Genomic DNA, 20,328 nt, shown 5'->3' with positions numbered 1-20,328 from the left:
GTCGTTCTTATGTTCTTACTTTGCAGCCTCCCTTGTACTCCCCCGGGAATGTTCTCTACCTCTTGGCCTGACCCATGGACCAGTGTGAATGACTTCACACTCTCTGATTTCTCTGCAGTGCCATTTGAGCCCAGGAACCTTTTGTAGAGCTGCAACTGTAGTTCTGTGCCAGGTTCCCCTGTAGACTGAAGTAGTGAGCTGGCACTGTTTGCTCCTTTTTGCCAAAGAGTCTTTTACTCCTGACATCATGTAATAAAGACGGGACATACCGGGATGCTGGTAAGAGAGTGGCCTTCATTTCCTGGACCTAGTCACAAGATATGGGTCAGGGTATACAATTAAGTAGCCACTATTAAGCTATTACCATCAGTAGGCAGCTTTTATGCAGTGGCACTGGAGCAATTTTTAGAGTTGGAGGTGGGGATGCTGAAAGTCACTGAACAGAACTGTGAGCCCTGTATATGCTGGAAGCCATGTATTTGGGTGCTATTATTACTTCAAGCCAGGGAGTGCTGCCACAGCCCAGTACCTCTACTTCCTACACCCCTGTTCAGAAGACTTTCTTAGTTTGATGTGAGGAAGGGGGGCACTGAGAAATGGGGAAGCCTAGAAAGACGGGATGTAGGGTGAGACGGAGACAGGAGGGAAGAGGGAAGAGAAAACAGGAAAGGAGTAGGAAGGAAAAGGTGACTGAGTGAGGGCAGGGGGATGTTCCCAAGTGGGATTGACAGAGAGCAGAGGGGAGAGAAACATAAACAGAGAGAAGAAAAGAGAAGGGGAAGGAGAGAGACATGGTGAAAGGGGGCTAAAGGAAGATAAAAGGCAAGGGTGTCCTAGAGGGGACCAGAACTCTATGACTTTCCAAGGAGGGCTTGAGGTCTGAAATTAAATATGAACATGAGGCAATAGAAAAATATGCTGACTCTGCTGGATCATCTTCTTCCTTCCACTCAGATGCCCCTGCTCCCCTCCACACACCCCACAAAGGGTTTGGGTAATGTACAGTAAGGAAGGATGAGTTATTCAGGTTACATGCAATGATAAATAAATAATAATGGAGATATCCTAGAACTGGAAGGGACCATGAAAGGTCATCTAGTCCAGCTCCTTGCCTTTACTAACAGGACCAAGTACTGATTTTTGCCCCAGATCCCTAGGTGGCCTCCTCAAGATTTGAGCTCACAACCCTGGATTTAGCAGGCCAATGCACAAACCACCAAGCTAGCCCTGGCCCTGTAATCATGCCTTCTTAAGGACATACTATGCATCATGCAGGTAGGCTCATTGCACTTTGGACAGTTTGAGCTCCAGCAAGAACCGGAACCTTTTATTTACTGGTGCTGTCCTGGGGAAAGCGGTCAGGCCTCCTCACCCACCCTTCTCAACCACACAGACTCTTCCCATTTTGTATTTTTGCTAGGGGGGACTGCTGCCTATTCTGCACAATCCCAGGTTATAATGAGGTCTGCATATTAGGATGAAAAGCCTTGGAATTCCTAGTCTGTCCCTGGAGGTGGAGTAGCTGCTACTGCAGTGGGAAATGGCCCAGCAATCTATGAAGCTGAATTAAAGAATCCGATGACACAGGAGGCTGTGGGGAAAGGCCACAGAAAAGCACCTTAAAGAGAATTGGTGCTTGCTATGGAGCTGGGGAGGGGAAAGGTACAGAGTGAGTTCCATAAAGTGCTAGAGGCTTTAAATCAAACAGGCTTGAACTGTAAAACCAGGACAAAGGGATTGCTGAGCCTCCCACCCGTGGTGAAGCAACGCCTGCATTGTTTGCACAGCTCTGCTTACAACAATATAGGCTGTGTTCAGAGCTGGCCAAGAGGCACCCAGTTCCCAAGGGAATTGGACAATCACCTTTCATGCAGCACCCTCAGTCAACCAACCTCGCTGCTGTTTATCATTTATGGCAGACCAGGAGGGACTGCAGGTTATGGAAAGAAAGTAGATGATGAAGAAGCAGCAGCATCAGGGAGGGAGTGCACATCACTCAGGACTCGTGCTCATAATGAAATTGGCACTGTAATTAGAGTGGGCTTAATGTGACTACAGTTGCTAGTGTTTTCCTCCACCCGTCGCTGCATCATTTCTAATGGAAGTGTCTAATGAGATGCCTGGAGGATACGATCATTTAGCGTTCTTTGTAATAATCATAATTTAGGCGTCCCATAAAAGGTAATGAAGCAGACAGGGGAATAGCAACTGAAGCCCTTGTAAACTCATCATTACTGACGAGCCAGCAGTACAAAGGTGCAGCCTCACCAAGGCTTAGCCAGTGAACTATTTGCGATGTGAAAGAAACAAAGATATATAGCTATGCCATGGGCCATGTCTACCCTGAGCATCACAATTCTGCACCAAAGCCCCATGTTCCTACCTGCATATAGCAACTCTACACCAGCTCCTTTTCAGTGTATAATACTGCCGCAGCTACCAACATTTTCCAAAGTGAATAGTAATCGAGCCCTTCAGCTTCTAGGGGACCAACTTGAGACATCGTCATGTGGCCTGATTACCAAAGGTGGGTGCTCAGCATCAGCGCTTGCTGAAAATCAGGTTCCTTTAAAGTGTTGCAAGTTGGGAACCCAAAATCACAAGTTGTTATTGAAAATCTTGACCTGTGCACAACACCGCTATATTAAATCTCTGTGTTTTGAACTGTTTGCAATAAAACCTAGAGCAGTATATCTACTTGCATATTTTACGTGTACTTAACTACAAGTATTCCTATAAGACACAAATAAAAACCCCACAATAACATGATGGCTGCTGGGTACTAATTTAGCTATTTTGCCAATAGGTGTAGTTGGCTAATGTGATTAGAAGCTGCTTTTTATTTATGCTGTAATTTTGCAATATTTTAAATAGTTTAAATCTGGGGAGATTTGCACCCTTAGTTACTTTGGCTTGGAAAAGAAGTTACTCCCAAAGTACCCTTTGCTGAGTAAAAGACAGGACCAGGGATGACACCTCTAGCATTAGCATTCAACTCCAGACTAGATTAGATCATCTGTTTTGCTAGCAAGGACCAAGGAAATCATACCTCTTTGCCTTTTCCCTTTGTATCTATAAATCAAAATAATATGACAAAAACCAAGGAATGATGAAAAGAAAGAAGAAAACCCTTGCTGAGCTGCTATATGCTGAACAGCTTTCCAGACATTTTAAAACTAGGAGCAAAAATAAAACAAAAAAATCAGAGAGAATCATGTCAGGTAGCGGGAGAAGCCAAAGGACACAAGGAGAAATATCCATGAGCAGAACTATAGACAATGCCCTGTTTGATGCTCATTGCCTTGTTCTCTCTAGACGGAATAAATATCATCATCCAGTAAAACAGTCCATGACCTCTCCTGGCAATACTGTTAATAAAATAACACCATTTTTATGTATATCAATAGATCCTTTTCCAATTTTGCTGGTCAGGCTGTGCCAATAGGTGTCCCAATGCAATTTTCCCTCCATATTTTGTTTAGCTATAAGTGATGTTTATTCCTTCAGCTGATGAAAAATACAGGGATATTAGCAAACAGTTGATTGCATGCCTTTCACAGTACACTGAACACTCTCCCATTTTGACAGCCCAGCCCTGTCCAATGTTCCAGATGTCATCAGGACACATGCAGGACTCCACGTTCAATTTTTCAAACAAGTCCTCGCAAGCAGCAAATCACCTCAGACGGTACAACCAGCTTTAGCGTGTGGCTGTCCCTCCCCATCCATTGAGCCCTGAATTTATTGCAGAAATCAACATTGCCAATATGAGGGACATGACTTTGTAAAGATGGCCTGTCATTTTATGGGTGCCATTTTGCAATCAGGGTTAATTGTGTAATATACTGGGAGTGCAATCTATTTCATTTATTTAAGAGAAACTTAAGAGGTAACTTGATCATGGTCTATAAGGACCTACACAGGGAGACTATATCAGCTACTAAAGGCCTCTTTAATCTAGCAGACAAAGGCATAATAAGAGCCAATGGTTGGAAGCTGAAGTCAGCAAAGTTCAAACTGGAAAAAAGCTGCAGATTTTTAACAGTGAGTGTAATTAACCAGGGGGAGAGATCAACAAGGGATGTGGTAGAGTCTCCATCACCTGGAGTCTTTAATTTAAGACTCGATATCTTTCTGAAAGATAGGCTCTAATTTAAATGCAAATTACTGGACTCAGCACAAGAATTCATGATGATCATAATGGTCCTTTCTGGCTTTTAAAATCTATGCACTGCTACCATAGCATTTAGAGGTTTACTTGTTTGACTTTCCAAATCCAGCCCCTCCCCTGTAATTTGCATTGGCTTCACTGCAGGCTTGATGGTCCTAATCACTGAGGTGCTTTTGAAAATTGTACCCATAAATTACTTTGGGCCAGATTTCTAAAAGTATTTTGGCACCCAAAGATGTACATAGGCACCAAGTGGGATTTTCAAAAGCGCCTAGACATCTAACCTCCTTCCCTCCCCGACAAACAATTAAAATCCTATTAGGCACCTATCTGTATCTTTAAGTGCCGAAATACCTTTAAAAATCTGGCCCTTTGTTTTTGGTTGTATTACAGACAAATTTATCAGCAATAGTGTGCTAGATTCATAGAATCAAAAGCCAGGAGAGACCATTGTGATCATCTAGTCTGACCTCGTCTAACACAGGCCATAGAACTTCTCCAAATAATTTCTCAAGCGTACCATTTAGTAAAACATCCAATCTTGATTTTAAAAATTGTGAGTGATGGAGAATGCAGCACGACACTTGGTAAATTGTTCCAATGGCTAATTACACTCACTGTTGAAATTTTATGTCTTATTTCCAGTCTGAATTTGTCTAGCCTCATCTTCCAGCTATTGGGTCGTGTTATACTTTGCTCTGCTAGACTGAAGAGCTCATTGTTAAATATTTGTTCCCCATGTAGGTACTTATAGACTGTAACCAAGTCGCCCCTTAACTCTTTGTTAAGCTAAATAGATGGAGCTCCTTGAGTCTATAAATATGAACCCTGTTTGCTAATCCTTTAATAAATCACAATATTCTCATGGCTCTTCTCTGAGCCTTTCCAATTTATCATTATCCTTTCTGAATTGTGGGTACCAGAACTGGACACAGTATTCCAGCAGTAGTCACACCAGTGCCTTCCTACTTATGCTTCCCATTTCTGCAGTCAAGGGTTGCCTTTGCCCTTTTGACCACTGTGTCACACTGGGGGCTCATGTTTAAGGCAAAGGTTTTGTCACAGACAGGTCATGGGCAAGGAATAAAAATTCACGGAAGCCCATGGCATGTCCCTGACTTTTACTAACGTAACCTTGACAAAAAGGGAAGGAAGGTGTCCAGCCCCCATCTCTGCCACAGCGTTGGGGTCCCCCACCCTGCCCGCAGTGGCTGAGAGTGTCCTCTCCCACACTGCAGCTCTGCACTGCAGGGCCCATGGCTTGGAGTTGGGGGGTTTGCCTGTGGTGGCTGGGAGCTGTGGGGGCCCTCACTGCCAGTGGTGGCTGGGAGCTGTGGTTCCCTTCCCCATGGCTGACAGCTCCAGCCTTGCCGCCACGGGGTTGAGGAAAATGTCACAGAGATTTCTGGAAATCATGGATAATGTAACGTTCTTGACATAATCAGAGCCTTAACCATGTTTAACTGCTTACCCATCATAGCCCCAAATCTTTTTCAGAGTTGCTGCTTCCCAGGATAGAGCCCTCCACTGCATAAGTGTGGCCTACATCCTTCGTTCCTAGAAGTGACATGTTTTCATATACAACGAGCAAAACAATATACTTTGTCTAAAATTTATTTTATTGTAGATTGAAGAAAAACAATTGGGAAAGAAGAAAAATGAAATCTCCATGAGAGCACATGTGTGTGTCTTGTCTTTAGCTGGCTGCAGCACCTCTGAGCCACAGTATTGGCTGTAGCTATACACATAGGGTGAATTGTTAGACATTAAAGGCACAGTGCCAGGCTATGTACATCATAGGACACAAAGGAGAACAATGATAATAGTCACATTTTGGTCAGAGCTGCCCAGCTCCCTAGTAACAGCAATAGAGTGTTCTTGAGGGAGGGATGCGTTGAGGTGCTAATGGACTCTGTAGATAACCAGATTGTGATTTATTTTGATTATAAGGACATCCATCCAATGCTCTGGGTGCCCATATAACAGTCCTTGGCAGAAGGAGGAAGAAAAATGGAGAGACAACATTGGCAGTCCATCTTCTCCCCAAAAGTTATCATGACTGAGAAAAAAAATGTGCAGGGGAAATAGTTTAGGGAAGTAACACTTTTAGTTTGAGACAAGGATACCAGTGTGAGGAGCAACGGAAAACAACCAGCCAGGTATCTTTGAGAACTCACCAATGGCTATTGTAGGCATGGTTGGAAATGCTTGCACAACACCAGTGCTTGCACTGATCCTGCATTAAAACAAGAAACTTTGGTGGCACACACATTGTGTGTGTCTTTGTGTGAAGAAAGAAACTGTGTGAGCAGAACAAAACTTACTTTGAAAAAGATTTGTTGGGGAAGACCTCTACTGAAAGTGTGAGGTACCTGAAGCAAAAGCACCCACTCCTCTCAGATGATGAGATTACCCAGCCAGCTAAATATCACCCCCATAAATGCCTTGTAGCTGCTGGTTCAAACAACACTGGCCAGCAGTGAGAGGCAGTGGCTGTTGCAATATTGTCATAGGGTTGCCCTTTTGATTTAAACTTGTGAATCTAAGCTCTGATAAAAATGGCAGTTTCAATAAATCCTTTTGCCATGTTTTCTTCAGAAGCTATATCTATTCACAGCCCCACTCTTGCAGAGCAGATTCACCCTACTTCCCACTTTGTCAGCCTCTCACATTTCTCAGCTTCCAGACACATTTAATGCTACTCACAGAATTCTGTCACCAGATTTCCCTGCCGTTGAGACAGCCTTTCTACGCATCATTAGCTCCGGGTCCAGGCTGGTCACCGTTTTTTGTCAGCTTATTGAAAAGCTGGACTCAGGGACTCATATTGAGTGTGCTCATCAAGGTTTGTGCCATTGTTGAATGACAGAACAGCATGTTGCCCCGCTCCGTAGGCAGTCACTCACACCAGTGCCACTGACTACACAAAATGAAGGGTAACAATGAATCAGGTTCCTGGGTTTATTGCTGGAACTCAAGAGCCAGATCTAAAGCCCTTTGAAGTAAATGGGACTCTCCCCAGTGATTTCAGTGGGCTTCGGAACATTCCCCAGCAGAATGCCTCCCTACGAACACTGAGCTTCACGCTGCAGTCCTTGCCGAGGTAAATCTAGCCCCTTCAATGAGCACTGGAACGGAGGGTCACAGCAGCTGTTTTTTTCCATGACAGGGTCAGCTATTAATTACTAAAATAATAAATAAATGAGCGTTGTGATAAGGTTTGCTAGAACGATAGGGATTTTATTGCCCATTGAGTTGATCCACCAAGAGAACCTTTCTTAGTTATGATTTACAAACTCGTTAATTCTTTAAAATAAAATCACCACACCCCAATCTTATAGTTATGAGGATTACAGGGCTACGTTTCATTGCAAATCTGTCCCAAGCAAATGTAGAGCTGCTGCATTAATTCTACCCTACTGTAGTTTGAGATTCATTTCCTGTGCTTATACCATACCTAGCTCCCTGGCATTGGCAAGCCCATCATTCCCGATGTGAAGTGCTAATGTGCTCTCCGTTTGTAAAATCCCTGCTCCCAGAGCCAAAGGGCCAGATGCACAGCAGAATGATCAATTTTCTTCAGATAACAGCTCACTTCATTTCAAGCCTCACCCCTTCGCTCACTTGTCAGAACAGTCATCTCTTTCCCATTATGCTCGCTCTGCAAACCCAGCTAATACAAAGGTGCTTCCAGGTAGTCACAACTACTTGCCTGCAGTTTAGCCATACATAATAATAAATGTACCTGTTGTATATTTTAATCATAGTATATATTCATTGGTAATATTGCTGATATTTTCTCCTTGGCTTTCCAGGCCTCTGCATATGCTTGGTCTCCTTGCTGCTTCTGGAAACCATTAAAAATGTACTTTTCCATCTATGGCAGGCAAGACGACTGTCCCATCCTGTTGAAGTTTGGCTTAGCTACTGTGATCACACATGCATGACTTGCAAGCTTAGCCACTGTAATTTTCCTAATGTACCTAAGGATGCAGCCATTAACTGTAAAATACTTGCAATCAATTCAGAACACAGCGTCCCATCTGCTCAGTAATGCAGGTCTATGAGAGTTCATCATCCTGTGTTCTACTCGCTTTCCTGGCTTCCAATGGAACAGTAGGTCACGTTTAATGTTTTGGTTCTCATGGTCAAAATCGTACCCAAGACTGGCCTACGTTACCTGAAAGGGCACCTCTCCTCGGTGAGCACGACATCTCATGCCACTTACCTTGCTTTGGAACCATAGAACAGAGGCCGACCGATGTGCACAGGAGACAGCTGTCACACTCATCCGCTTCAGCGATAGTTTGTTTGCCTAAGATTTAAACATGATCTGAAAGACATAAAATAGCTAAGACTGATTTATTGCTGTCTGGAGCTACACTGGAGAGATACAGTATTCAGGCTATAATATATATTTAGAAAATGTGCTCAGTTTCCACAGTGACGCAAGCAGTATAAATGCCTAGATAGATCCATTAGGTGGGCGATAGAAAGTGTATTCAACTGCATAAATTTGCCACTGCTTCTGTTTATATTTGAAACAAAGGGGAAAAGACGCTTAAAAATCTGATAGACACAGAACGCAAACCAAATGTTGTATAGTGCTCATATTCTTATTCCAGTATAGTAGGTTTTTACAATAGTGACTTTTTTTAAAAAATGTGGTGTTGTCTTGGTATGATATATATAACTGGCAGATATTGATAAAGTGCATATATGTGTGTAAAATGTAATGTACATAACATGTTTTTAAAACTGTACTTAACTATTAAACTTCTATCAATATAACAGAAATAACTTAATTAGTGTTTTAGGCATGTATTAAAATGTGTCTTTCTTTTTTTACTAATTCTGTCAGGGCAGTGGGTAATATTTGAATGAGGCAGTACAGAGAGAGCCTTCCAAATAATGGACCATGGTAATCCAAAGATTTTCCTCATTCACCTGTGTCATCAGCTCCCTCATATTTGTATTCACCCATGGGGCTCAGGGAGATAAGAGAAATTATCTCAGTAGAGAGTGCAGCTGACTTGTGCTTACCATACTGTTAGAAAGGAAACCGATTTATCTGCTGAAATGGATATCATTTGGGGTATGTGAATTAATTTTATTAGCAGCTGTGATTCCACCATTATACTGAGCATATCATGAAAACAGATGATGACATGATCAAGTAAAATGCTAAAGAAGTGCTGTTCCCCTTAGATTTCTTGAAGGGGTTGGAAACTGCTGCATGCAGGGGAAATTTATACAAAAACAAATTACAGAAAAGTGCCAAGTGCTTAGGAATGTCTAGCCTAAGAAGTGCAGGAGAATTCAGTTTAAGACAAAAGTCTTTTGTATTCCCAGATAGAGGCACTAAAAAACAATAAATCTCTGTGAAAATAGCAGCCTCAGAAGGAAACCATCAGCTCTGAGGATGGTTATTGGTAGATAGCAGTAGCACAGTCATAGCTGGCACTCTAAACTGATTTTCTCTCGACCCAGAGGAAGATTTTTTTCTGAGAATTCATGCACAGTGGTGATGAAAGGTACACAGGTGAGGGCATCAGATAAAGTTTATGCAATTACACTCCACCAACTCCAAAAACATTTCTGTTCTCCTTTTATCAAGAGACATATTATCCATTAATAGTGAGACACGAGGGAAATATCAGGGTTTGTTACAGTAGGAAAAGCTTGTTATGGTGCTATTTTAAACCCCTGTCATCTAACAGCACACTCTGCTTGAACACATCTAAAGGAATGTTGTCAGGCTTGTTTGTTTGGCTACATTACTATGAATTTAGTTGTAGGTTCATCACTACATTTGTGCTGAAGCAATTATACATAAACAGTCAAAGCAACACATGTGTGATGTTACTTTAGTCCAGTGGTTCTCAACCTATTTATCATAGTCGGCCACTGGTTGAGAACCACAGGGCCCCCACCTAAACCCCAGTGCAAACCTGTATGCCCAGAGCCCTCTGCTCAGAGACCCCTCCATAGGGTGGGGCCAGGAGTGGAGCAGGAAGGACCATGACCCTGGACCCCACTGTGTGTAGCTGGGCAGCAGCTGGGACCCTGCAGCCTGATCCTGGACCCCAAACCCGCTGTTCGGGGCCCGGCAGCAGACGGGACCCTGCAGCCTGACCCCTGCAGCCTGATCCTGGACCCCAATCCTGTTGTGTGGGGCCAGACAGCAGCCAGGACCCTGCAGTCCGATCCCGCAGCCTGACCCCGCAGGGCAGCAGCCGGGACCCTGACCCTGCTATGTATTCATGAGGTCAGAGTACCCCTGTTGGGATGTTCCCTGTAATTCTTCCCACTGTAGTGCTGCTTGTAGGGCTCTAAAAGTGATGTAGGTAACTTGATGAGTCATAACACACTGCTGGGGATACCCAGAGCTGTGAGTCTTGGTGTTACCTCTCTGCCTCAGCAAGAGTGAGCTTTGCTGGCAGATAGACTGTGTGTCAGCTCCCTGCCACACAGGAGTGCTGGAACAATTTGCATAGTGGGGGTGCTGACAGCTACTGAACCAAACTGTAAACACTGAATATGATGGAAAGCACTTCAAGCCAGAAGGTGCAGCAGCACTCCCAGAACCCCTAGTTCCAGTACCTATGCTGCCACACCAGTCTGTCTTCCTCATCAGCAAAATCCTCAAGGCTCTCCTGGTCCAAACCTCACCTTGCAGGTAACAATCAGTAAACTCCAGCCCCCAAGGGACTCAGAGATGTTTCTCTGCAATGTACAGACCCTACCACTGTGCATTCACAGAAAATACTAAGTTCACTTTTCTGTTAGAGTTAATACATCACAATTTATCAGTTTAGCTGGAGTAAATACATCCTTCCCTTCAAACACAGCACTGAATTGGCTTATAGCAAGAGTAAATCAAGTTTATTAACAACAGAGCAGGGATTAAGTGATACGAAGTAGAAGTGCTAAAGACAGAGATGATTACGAGCAAATAAAAATGAAAACACACAACTAGAATTCTAAAACTTAATCTAATAAACTATGGTCTTTGTTCAGGATGGCTTCTCTCACCTCTGTGTCTTCTTTTCAGCTTTCTACTGGCCAGCCTGGCCAGGATCCATCACAGAGATGAAATTGCTTGGTTTTTCTGTCTCCCTAAGGTGAAGGATAAAGATGAAGTCTCTCTCTCTCTCGCTGTTCCTTATGTTCCCAAAGGGATAGCTTTGTCTTGCAGCCAGGTCGATGTGCAACTTCTCACCTGCTGAGGCCTGGCTTGGGGAAGCTGCCCTTATGTCATGTCCGTTCTTCTTATGCTCTCAGTGGGGCTTCAGCAGATGTGACTGTACTGAGGCGGAAGCAAGAGGGGCACTCACTGGTGGTGATGGGCGCCATTCCGATGGATCTGCTGGTCCCAGCTCTGAGGTGCACATTGGCTCATAGCTTCCCACATCAGAAATGTGTGGAGGTGAAGTTCTCTAACTTCCCGAGTCTGAGGCAGGACTGAGTGGCAGATGGAACAGTGGGTGATGATGTGGGACTTTGCCAAGGCAATGTTGGTGCCCATCATTCACCGAAAAGGAGCATGGGCACAAACCGCAGTTTTTTAAGCTGGTTTGCCAGGGCATAATCCCTGGAAGGGGAGGGGTGGAGGGTCTCCCCACTGGAGGAAGAAGACCAACAGGGGAGCCCACCTAACTAAGAACTTTACAAGACTGCAACTATAAAACCTGAACTATATATATGAAAGTAGAACCAGACACTGGGTCTCTTAGCAAAGCTAAGAGCACTGAGGAACAGGGGTTCTGACTCTTGCCATGCATCAGTAAGAGAGAACTGGAGCACTGTCGACCCGCACGGCTTTTTTCAGATGCAGACATGCGGACGACACATGACACACATGCAGGTCAATGGAGACTACTACAAAACAGTTCCAGCTCTGGCGCATGACACGCGTGGGCACTCACATCTGGAATCCATAGAGACCATCACCCAAAGAAGAATGGTTTTTATACAATGCACAAATAACCCTTGGACCTCACTGTCTCAAGGTGGCTTTGAATCTAACCACTTTGGATTCACACCAGAACAGACCTTTCTAGAGATATGGACAAGGACAGCCAAAGGCTATACCCCATCATGCTTCTGACTGTAAATCAAACACTAGCTCCTTGTGATTAGGAAGAATCTTCTCACGTGGGCAATTTATTACATAATTGTCCTCTAAAGGTGTGGGGGGTCTTGTTTTTTCTTCTTGCACATTCCCAGGATATTTGACTAGATTGACCATTGGTCTGATCCGGTATGGCAAAAATTTATATAAAATTTAGCTTTAATGAAAGGCAGAACAATGATTTAGACAATTAAAAGTGAGATTTCACTTCTTAAATCATACAGGAGGACTCATTAAATTAAGTCCAGGAAAGATTCTCAAAATGTTTGTGGTCTGTTGCATATATCACACTATTAGCCTCCACCAGAAAATTCCAGCCGATGCTTTAGAAAATTGTATTATCAATTCTGATGGTGACACAAATGAGAAACAGGAGCATTTAAATTTACATGACACATAAGCTGAAGACACGCTTTTGGAAACACTCAGGAGAGCAAAGCCATTAAGACAAGTAGCGCTGCATTAGCTTACTATTGGGTCTCTCCTTCAAAACCAAATAGTGAAAATACTGTTTTCATCTTGAGTCTTTCCCTGAGCCCCTTTCTATAATATTATACCACACACACCCCCATCCTGGATCATCTGAGTCTATTAATTTGAGGCTATAATAGGTTTCAAGTTTTCCTCTCAAGGATGCATAAGGTCTCTTTCTTCCTCTTACAAGTTATTTTTATGATGCGGAGGTTCTGATATAACCATAAACGTTACGGATGATTTTTTCAGGAATATACTGCATGGTGGGTACATTTAAAATGGTTTTGTTTCCCACTTGTCAACTCTTCTTTGTGTGATGAGTGGTACATGTCAAAAAGGCACACCTGCCCCCAGCTCCTGTCTGTCATGCCCAAGATGGCAGTGCGATTTCCAATTCATGCCTTTGCTCCAGCAACTATTAGCCATGCATGAGCATTTAGCTTAGTTTGTGTGAGGTACTAGAGTTAATATTATGGCCTTACAAATATTATTGATATGTTTTCTGTACAATATTTACACGTTGCTTGTGTCAGGCTATTTTGGGTATGGGGTGGTTGGTTACTGCATGGTTGAAAAAGGGGTATGATTTTGCGCTGGCAGCACTGCAGAGCTAAGTCAAAACCGGGCTGGTTCTTTCAGTTGTGCTGCTCAGGGCCGCCCGGGGGTGGGGGGTGGGGGACAAGTGGGGCATTTGCCCCAGGTCCCGGGCCATGCAGGGGCCCCCCGCCGCCAAAGACCCCAGGCCCCCTGAATCCTCTGGGCGGCCCTGGTGCTGCTCAGCTCATTGTGAGAGGAGGGCAGGTCTCTGGAGAGCATTGAGCCCTATGTGTGTATTCCAACGTCATAACCCTGCCACAGGTATCCAGGATTTCTGGAACTTTTGTCAGGGCTGCTGACAAAGTTGAATGGCTTTTGGGGTGGCTCTGTTGCACAGTTTCAGTGCCTGTAATAAGAGTGTGTAGGCAACTTTCTTAGCTCCATGAAGAGCTGATCACTTATTTACAGAATAAAAGCGCCATTAATTAAGACATCTGTCAAGCCTTCCCATAGCAGAATGGCAAGAGCCCTTGCCAGCCTGGGATGTACCATTAGCTGGAGTGAGAACCCTGCATTGAGCAGCTATGTTCTGCTGTCCTTAATATGGTAAGTGTAAATAGTTAACTGCAGCAGAATATAAGAAAACTGGGTGTGACACTACACCCCGTATTCTTCATAGAAATATAGTTATGATATGAATATGGCATAACTATGATGTGTTTTATGCAAGATGGGTCCTGTGAGGTATCATTGGAAAGGTTATGATTTACTGAATATGATTAACCTATTTTTATGCATGGATCTTTTCTGTATCTGAGGTTAGGATTATTGACTATGTAACAATTACAAGTGGGTTTACCCCTGGGGAATGCCCACCAGACGGCGTGCAATCAGTCTGGCTGGGCCATTAGGGAGAACAATAGGACTTTGAAGATGCTAATCTTCCATCTTCCTGGGAAGTCTTCCTGAGGATTTATGGCTGCTTTGACACTGCAGGGTCATCTGATCAGGTCACCTGGTATTGGACTCCATCTTGGACTGCTGGTATTTTTCCACTAGTAGGGAGTGGAGGATCAAAGTAGGAAACAAAGGATGCCTGCTGTATGTACATCCTATTTAAGGCTGGGGTGTGAATTAATCAGGGTCAGTTCTTCACTGAATCCCTGCTCAAGATGCCTACTGAAAACACCTACGACTTATCTGGGGAAGAAAGGTCTGGACCCACGCTAGAAGGTGTCTGGCCTGTGAAATGAATGCCAGGCATTCTAAGCTGCAAGCAAGAGCAGTTTGTCTTCAAGAAAATTCTGTGACTTGCTTAAAACAACATTTAGGCTGAGAAATTACTACTTGTAGCCAGTTTCTTTAGTGTATTTAGCTTAGTTTGCTTTATTTCCTCAGTAAGCTGCTTTGATCTGTTTGCTAGCCCTTATAATCACTTATCCCATAAATCTATCCTTTGTAGTTAATAAACTTGTTTTTGTTGTCGCTAAACCAGTTTGTGGAATTCATAACTGAGGGAGGGGGCAAAAGGCTGTGCATATCTTCCTCCACATTGAGGGAGGGGACAAATTTCAATGCGTTTATGCTGTTTAGTTCTCTGTGCAGCACATGATGACACAATCTTGGGTTTACACTATAGAGGGGGCGTGCACTTGAGTTCTGGGCAATCTCTTAGCTGATTCTCCCCATGCAGAGCTGATTTCAGTGTCTGTGTCTTTCTGCAGCTGGGCGTGTACCTACTTGTGTGTGTGCTAGAGCAGTGGTCTTCAACCTGCAGGTCACGACACAGTAGTGGGTCGCGGAATGTAAGGCACTGTGTTTCAGTGGCTCTGGTCAGCCGGTACTGCCCAGCTAAGGCAGGTTAGTCCCTACCTGTTCCAACACCGCGCTGCGCCCCGGAAGCGGCCAGCAGTTGGTTCAGCTCCTAGACAGGGGGGCCACGGGGCTCCACATGCATCTCCACCTAGGAGCCAGACATGCTGCTGGCTGCTTCCAGGGCGCAGAGCAGTCCACAATACCAGGACAGGCAGGAAGCCTGCCTTAGCACCCCCCCACTGCGCCGCTGACTGGGAATCGCCCAGGTAAGCCCATGCCCCAACCCCACGCTCCAATCCCCTGCCCAGCTCTAAGCCCCCCACAACCCAAAGCCCCTTCCTGTACCCCAAACCCTCATCCCTGGCTCCACTCCAGAGCTTGCACTCCCAGCCCAGAGCCCTGACCTCTCTTGCACCCCCAACTCCCTGTCCCAGCCCTGAGCCCTCCCCAAACCTGGAGCCCCCTCCTGCACCCCAAACCTCTCATCCCCGGCCCCACCCCAGAGCCTGCACACCCCCAGCCCAGACCCCTGCTCCCTCTTGCCCCCCTCAACCATCTGCCCCAGCCCTGAGCCCCTCCCACATTCCAAACCCCTCATCCCCAGCTCCATTGGGTCACCAGCTTCAACAATTTTCTTCAACTGGGTTGCCAGGAAAAAAGTTTGAAAACCACTGTGCTAGAGGAGGCTTGAGGGTCTGGCTCAGAGCGACAGAGTGAGGGAGCCCAGGCTGGTGGAACGGGCAGGCTCAGTGGGACTCCAGTACATCAGGTGGCACCCTGGAGTAGGGGGCCAACCCGTCACACTGGGTGTAGCCCTTCGGTTGGCAGGAACTAGGGAAAGAGCCCTAGTGGGAGACTATAGAAACAGCTTGTGAAGGGGTGAGACTATGGGAGCATAGAAACCTCAAAAGGCTCTTTATATTGAGATGTGTCAGATGCTACGGGCACAGAGGCTATTAACTTTTGTATCTATCTATGAATGTTATATGTAGCTTTGTAAGGTAGGGATTGTATTCTGGCTCAATGAGGGAGAGTTACAGAACTCCCCCACTCCAGGCACTAAATTCAATGGGGGTAATTAGCTGTCCAGGGATTTAAAGTAAACAGCTCCAGAGGCGTACTACCCACTGGGAAGAATTGCAGCCACTGGTTCAGACTGCATTCAAGTGGCCCATCAGACAACAACAACAAAAAAAGGACTTTTGCTAAAAATGGTCAGCCTGAACTGATTAATTTAATCCTGGCATTGACAATGTACCTAAGAGGACAAAACCCAGCTGGAAGGGTTTGAAGGCCTGGAAACCTACCTGTCTCCATGTGGCAGGTGGGTACAATGGGTAAGCGTAGCATGTGTGTAGACTGTTTATTGGTGGCTCACTCTGCAATGCTTTTGTCCAAAATAAGTGTATTGTGCTTTTATGAAAGCTGGCAAGTTATTGGTAAACTTGGTCATAGCCCTGGCAGACAGCAGAACAGCGAGCACTGGACTAAGGTTAGACCTGCTGTGATAAGCACAGGTTAATTGCTGGGGGACTTTTATGCCTAAACCTGTGGTGTGGAGAAAGAGCGATGTGTCCTTGAGCCCTAAAGGTCTGACCTTGAGGAGACCATGGAAGGGACAAAGGTGTAATTAACCCCAGAACTGTGTCATAGCCAATCTTAGGAAGGAAGCTAAGATGGAGGTGTATAGCATCATAGAAATGTAGGGTTGGAAGAGCCCTCATCAAGTCCAGCCGCTGCACTGAGGCAGGACCAAATAATCCTAGACCAGCTCTGACAGTTGTTTGCCTAAACTGTTTTTAAAAACTTCCAAAGATGGGGATTCCACAACCTACCTTGGAAGCCTATGAGCTTTTAACTATCTTTATAGTTGGAAAAGTTTTCCTAATATCAAGCCTAAATCTCCCTTTGCGGCAAATTAAGCCCATTACTTCTTGTTGTACCATCAGTGGACCTGGAGAACAATTGATCCCTGACCTCTTTAGAACAGTCCTTGACATATTTGAAGACTGTTACAAGTCCTCTCTCAGACTTCTTTTCTCAAGACTTTACATGCCCAGTTTTTTTTAACCTTGCCTTCTAAATCTTTTATCTATTTGTTGCTCTTCTCTGGACTCTTTCCAATTTGTCCACATCGTTCTTAAACGGTGGTGCCCAGAACTGGACACAGTCCTACAGCAGAGGATCCAGTGGTGCGAAGTAGAACATGTCTTACATATGCCGCTCTTGTTAATATACCCCAGAATATTAGCCTTTTTCACAACTGCATCACATCGACTCATATTCAATTTGTGATTTACTATAACTCCCAGATCCTTTTCAGTAGGACCATCACCTAGCCAGATATTCCTCATTTTGAAATTGTGCATTTGATTTTTTCCTTCCTAAGTGAAGTACTTTGCACTTGTCTTTACTGAAGTTCAGTGTGTTGCTTTCAGACCAATACTCTAACTTGTCAAGGTTATTCTGACATTGAATCCTGTTCTCCAAAGTGGTTGCAGCCCCTCCCAGTTTGATGTCATCCACAAATGTTGTAAGCCTACTCTCCACTCCATTATCCAAGCCATTAATGAAAATATTGAACAGTACCAGACCCAGGACTGATTTGTGAAGGACCCCACTAGATATACTCTCCCAGTTTGACAACAAGCAATTTGAAACTACTCTTTGAGTATGGTAGCCGACGAAGTGGATATTCACCCACGAAAGCTCATGCTCCAAGATGTCTGTTAGCCTATAAGGTGCCACAGGACTCTTTGCTTCGAGCATGGTCTTTCAACCAGTTGTGCACCCACCATTAAGTATTTTTGTCTAGACCACATTTTCCTAGTTTGCAGCTGAGAATGTCATATGGGACTGTGTCAAACACCTTACTAAAAAAATCAAAATATATCAGGGAGGGATAGCTCAGTGGTTTGAGCATTGGCCTCCTAAACCCAGGGTTGTGAGTTTAATTCTTGAGGGGGCCACTTAGGGATCTGGGGTAAAAATCAGTTCTTGGTCCTGCTAGTGAAGGCAGGGGGCTGGACTCAATGACCTTTCAAGGTCCCTTCCAGTTCTAGGAGATAGGTATATCTCCAATTATTATTTTATTTACTACTTCCTCCAATGCACTAGACCACTAACTTGTCAAAGAAGGAAACTGGTTGGTTTGGCATGATTTGTTCTCTGGCTATTCTTTATAACCCTATGATCCTTTATGTGATTGCTTAATAATTTGTTCTAGCATCTTTCTAGATATTGAGATTAGACTGACTAGTCTAAAATTCCATGGAACCACTTTGTTCTCCTTTTTAAAGATAGGTACTATGTTTGCCCTTCTTCAGTCCTCACCCATCCTCTATGAGTTTTCAACCATAATTGCTAACAGTTCTGAGATTGCTTCAGCTAGTTCAAGTATCCTATTATGAATTTCATCAGGCCCCGGCAACTTGGCTATATCTAACTTATCTAAATAGTCTTTAATCTGTTCTTTCCCTATTTTGGCTTGCATTCATCCTCTTTCTTGTTAATATTAATTGTGTTGAGTATCTGGTCAACATTAACTTTTTTAGTGAAGAGTGAGGCAAAATAGGCATTAAACACTTCAGTCTTCATGACATCCTCAGTTATTGGTTCTCCTTCCCATTCAGTAGAGGACCTACACTTTCTTATGGTTCTAGTGTATTTATTCTTCATATTGCCTTTTATGTTCCTTGCTAGGGGTAACTCATTTTGTGCCTGAGCAGTTCTGCTTTTGTCCCTACATGCTTGTGCTATTTTTTTTTGTACTCATCCTTAGCAATATGGCCATGTTTCCACTTTTTGTAGGATTCCTTTTTGATTTTCTGGTAATTAAAGAGATCCCAATGGAGCTGTATTTGCCTCTTACTAGTCTTCCTATCTGTGCTTCACATCAGAATAGTTGGCAGTTGTGCATTTGATATTGTATCTTTGAGAAACTGCTAGGTGCCCTGAATTCCTCTGTCTCAAGATTTTCTTCCCATGGGATCTTACCAGTTCCCTGAGTTTGTTGGTCTTTTTGAAGTTCATTGTCCTTTTTCTGCTGCTCTTGCTCCTTCCCTTCCTTAGAATCATGAAATCTTTCATTTCATGATACTTTCACCCAAATTGTCTTCCACCTTCAGATTCCCAACTAATTCCTCCCTGTTGGTCAGAAGCAAGTCTAAAATGGCTGTCCCCTAGTTACTTCCTCCACTTTCCGAAACAAAAAAATTATCCCCAATACAGTCCAAGAACTTACTGGAAATTCTGTGTTTTGCCATATTACTTTTTTCAACAGATTTCTGGGTAGTCAAAGTCCCCCATTACTACTATGTCTTATGACTTGAATATTTTTATCTGTTTTAGAAATGCCTCACCCACCTTCCCTTCCTTATTTGGTGGTCTATAGTACACCCCTACCGTGACACATCGACTATTTTTCTGCTTGTATTGTTATCTTTCAACTGGTCTGTCTCTCATCTCCTTCTGGACTTCAAAACAAGTGTATCTTGATGTATAATGCAACACTGCCTCCCTTTTTTCTGTGCCTGTCATTCCTGAACAAGCTATACCCCTTTATACCAATATTCCAGTCATGAGGCTTATCCCACCAAGTCTCTGTGATGCCAATTAAATCATAATTTAACTTATGTACTAATACCTTCAGTTCTTCCTGTTTATTCCCCATACTCCTTGCATTTATGTATAGACAGCTAGGATGTAAAACAGATTCACCCATGTTCCAGAATTATTATTTAACTTCCCAAAAGCCAAACCTCAGGAAGGGAGTAAAATCAACTGTGTATTTGTGAATTACTTATTTTTTTGAGAATTCAGTTTTTAATTAACAACTGTCCTCTCTGACTCAGGACCAATTTAAAAAAAATAGAAAGTCAGTCAAGTTGAAAGGCCACATTGCCTAAAAAGAAGAGGGAGAAAGATTCTGAACACAAAGTAATCACTAGCAGACTGATCAGTGCAGAAAGTACAAAAGAGGGATCACAGTACTAATGGGCCAAAAACTTCATGCTCCTCTTTCATAAAAAAGAAAACAACTTCTGTATCCTATATCAGTCAGGATTGGGGGTTTTTGGTAATTTTTTCCCCCACTTGTTTTTCGGTCTCTCTCACTCTTTATCTCTGACTTTTCTGCTGCTTGTGCTTCCTTTCATTTTGCCATTGTTGGATACGTTCCCAGGGTTGACATACACCT

Source organism: Mauremys mutica, chromosome 1 (genome assembly GCF_020497125.1).
Source record: "Mauremys mutica isolate MM-2020 ecotype Southern chromosome 1, ASM2049712v1, whole genome shotgun sequence".
NCBI lineage: Eukaryota > Metazoa > Chordata > Testudines > Geoemydidae > Mauremys > Mauremys mutica.
Note: the sequence above shows the minus strand (reverse complement) of the source record.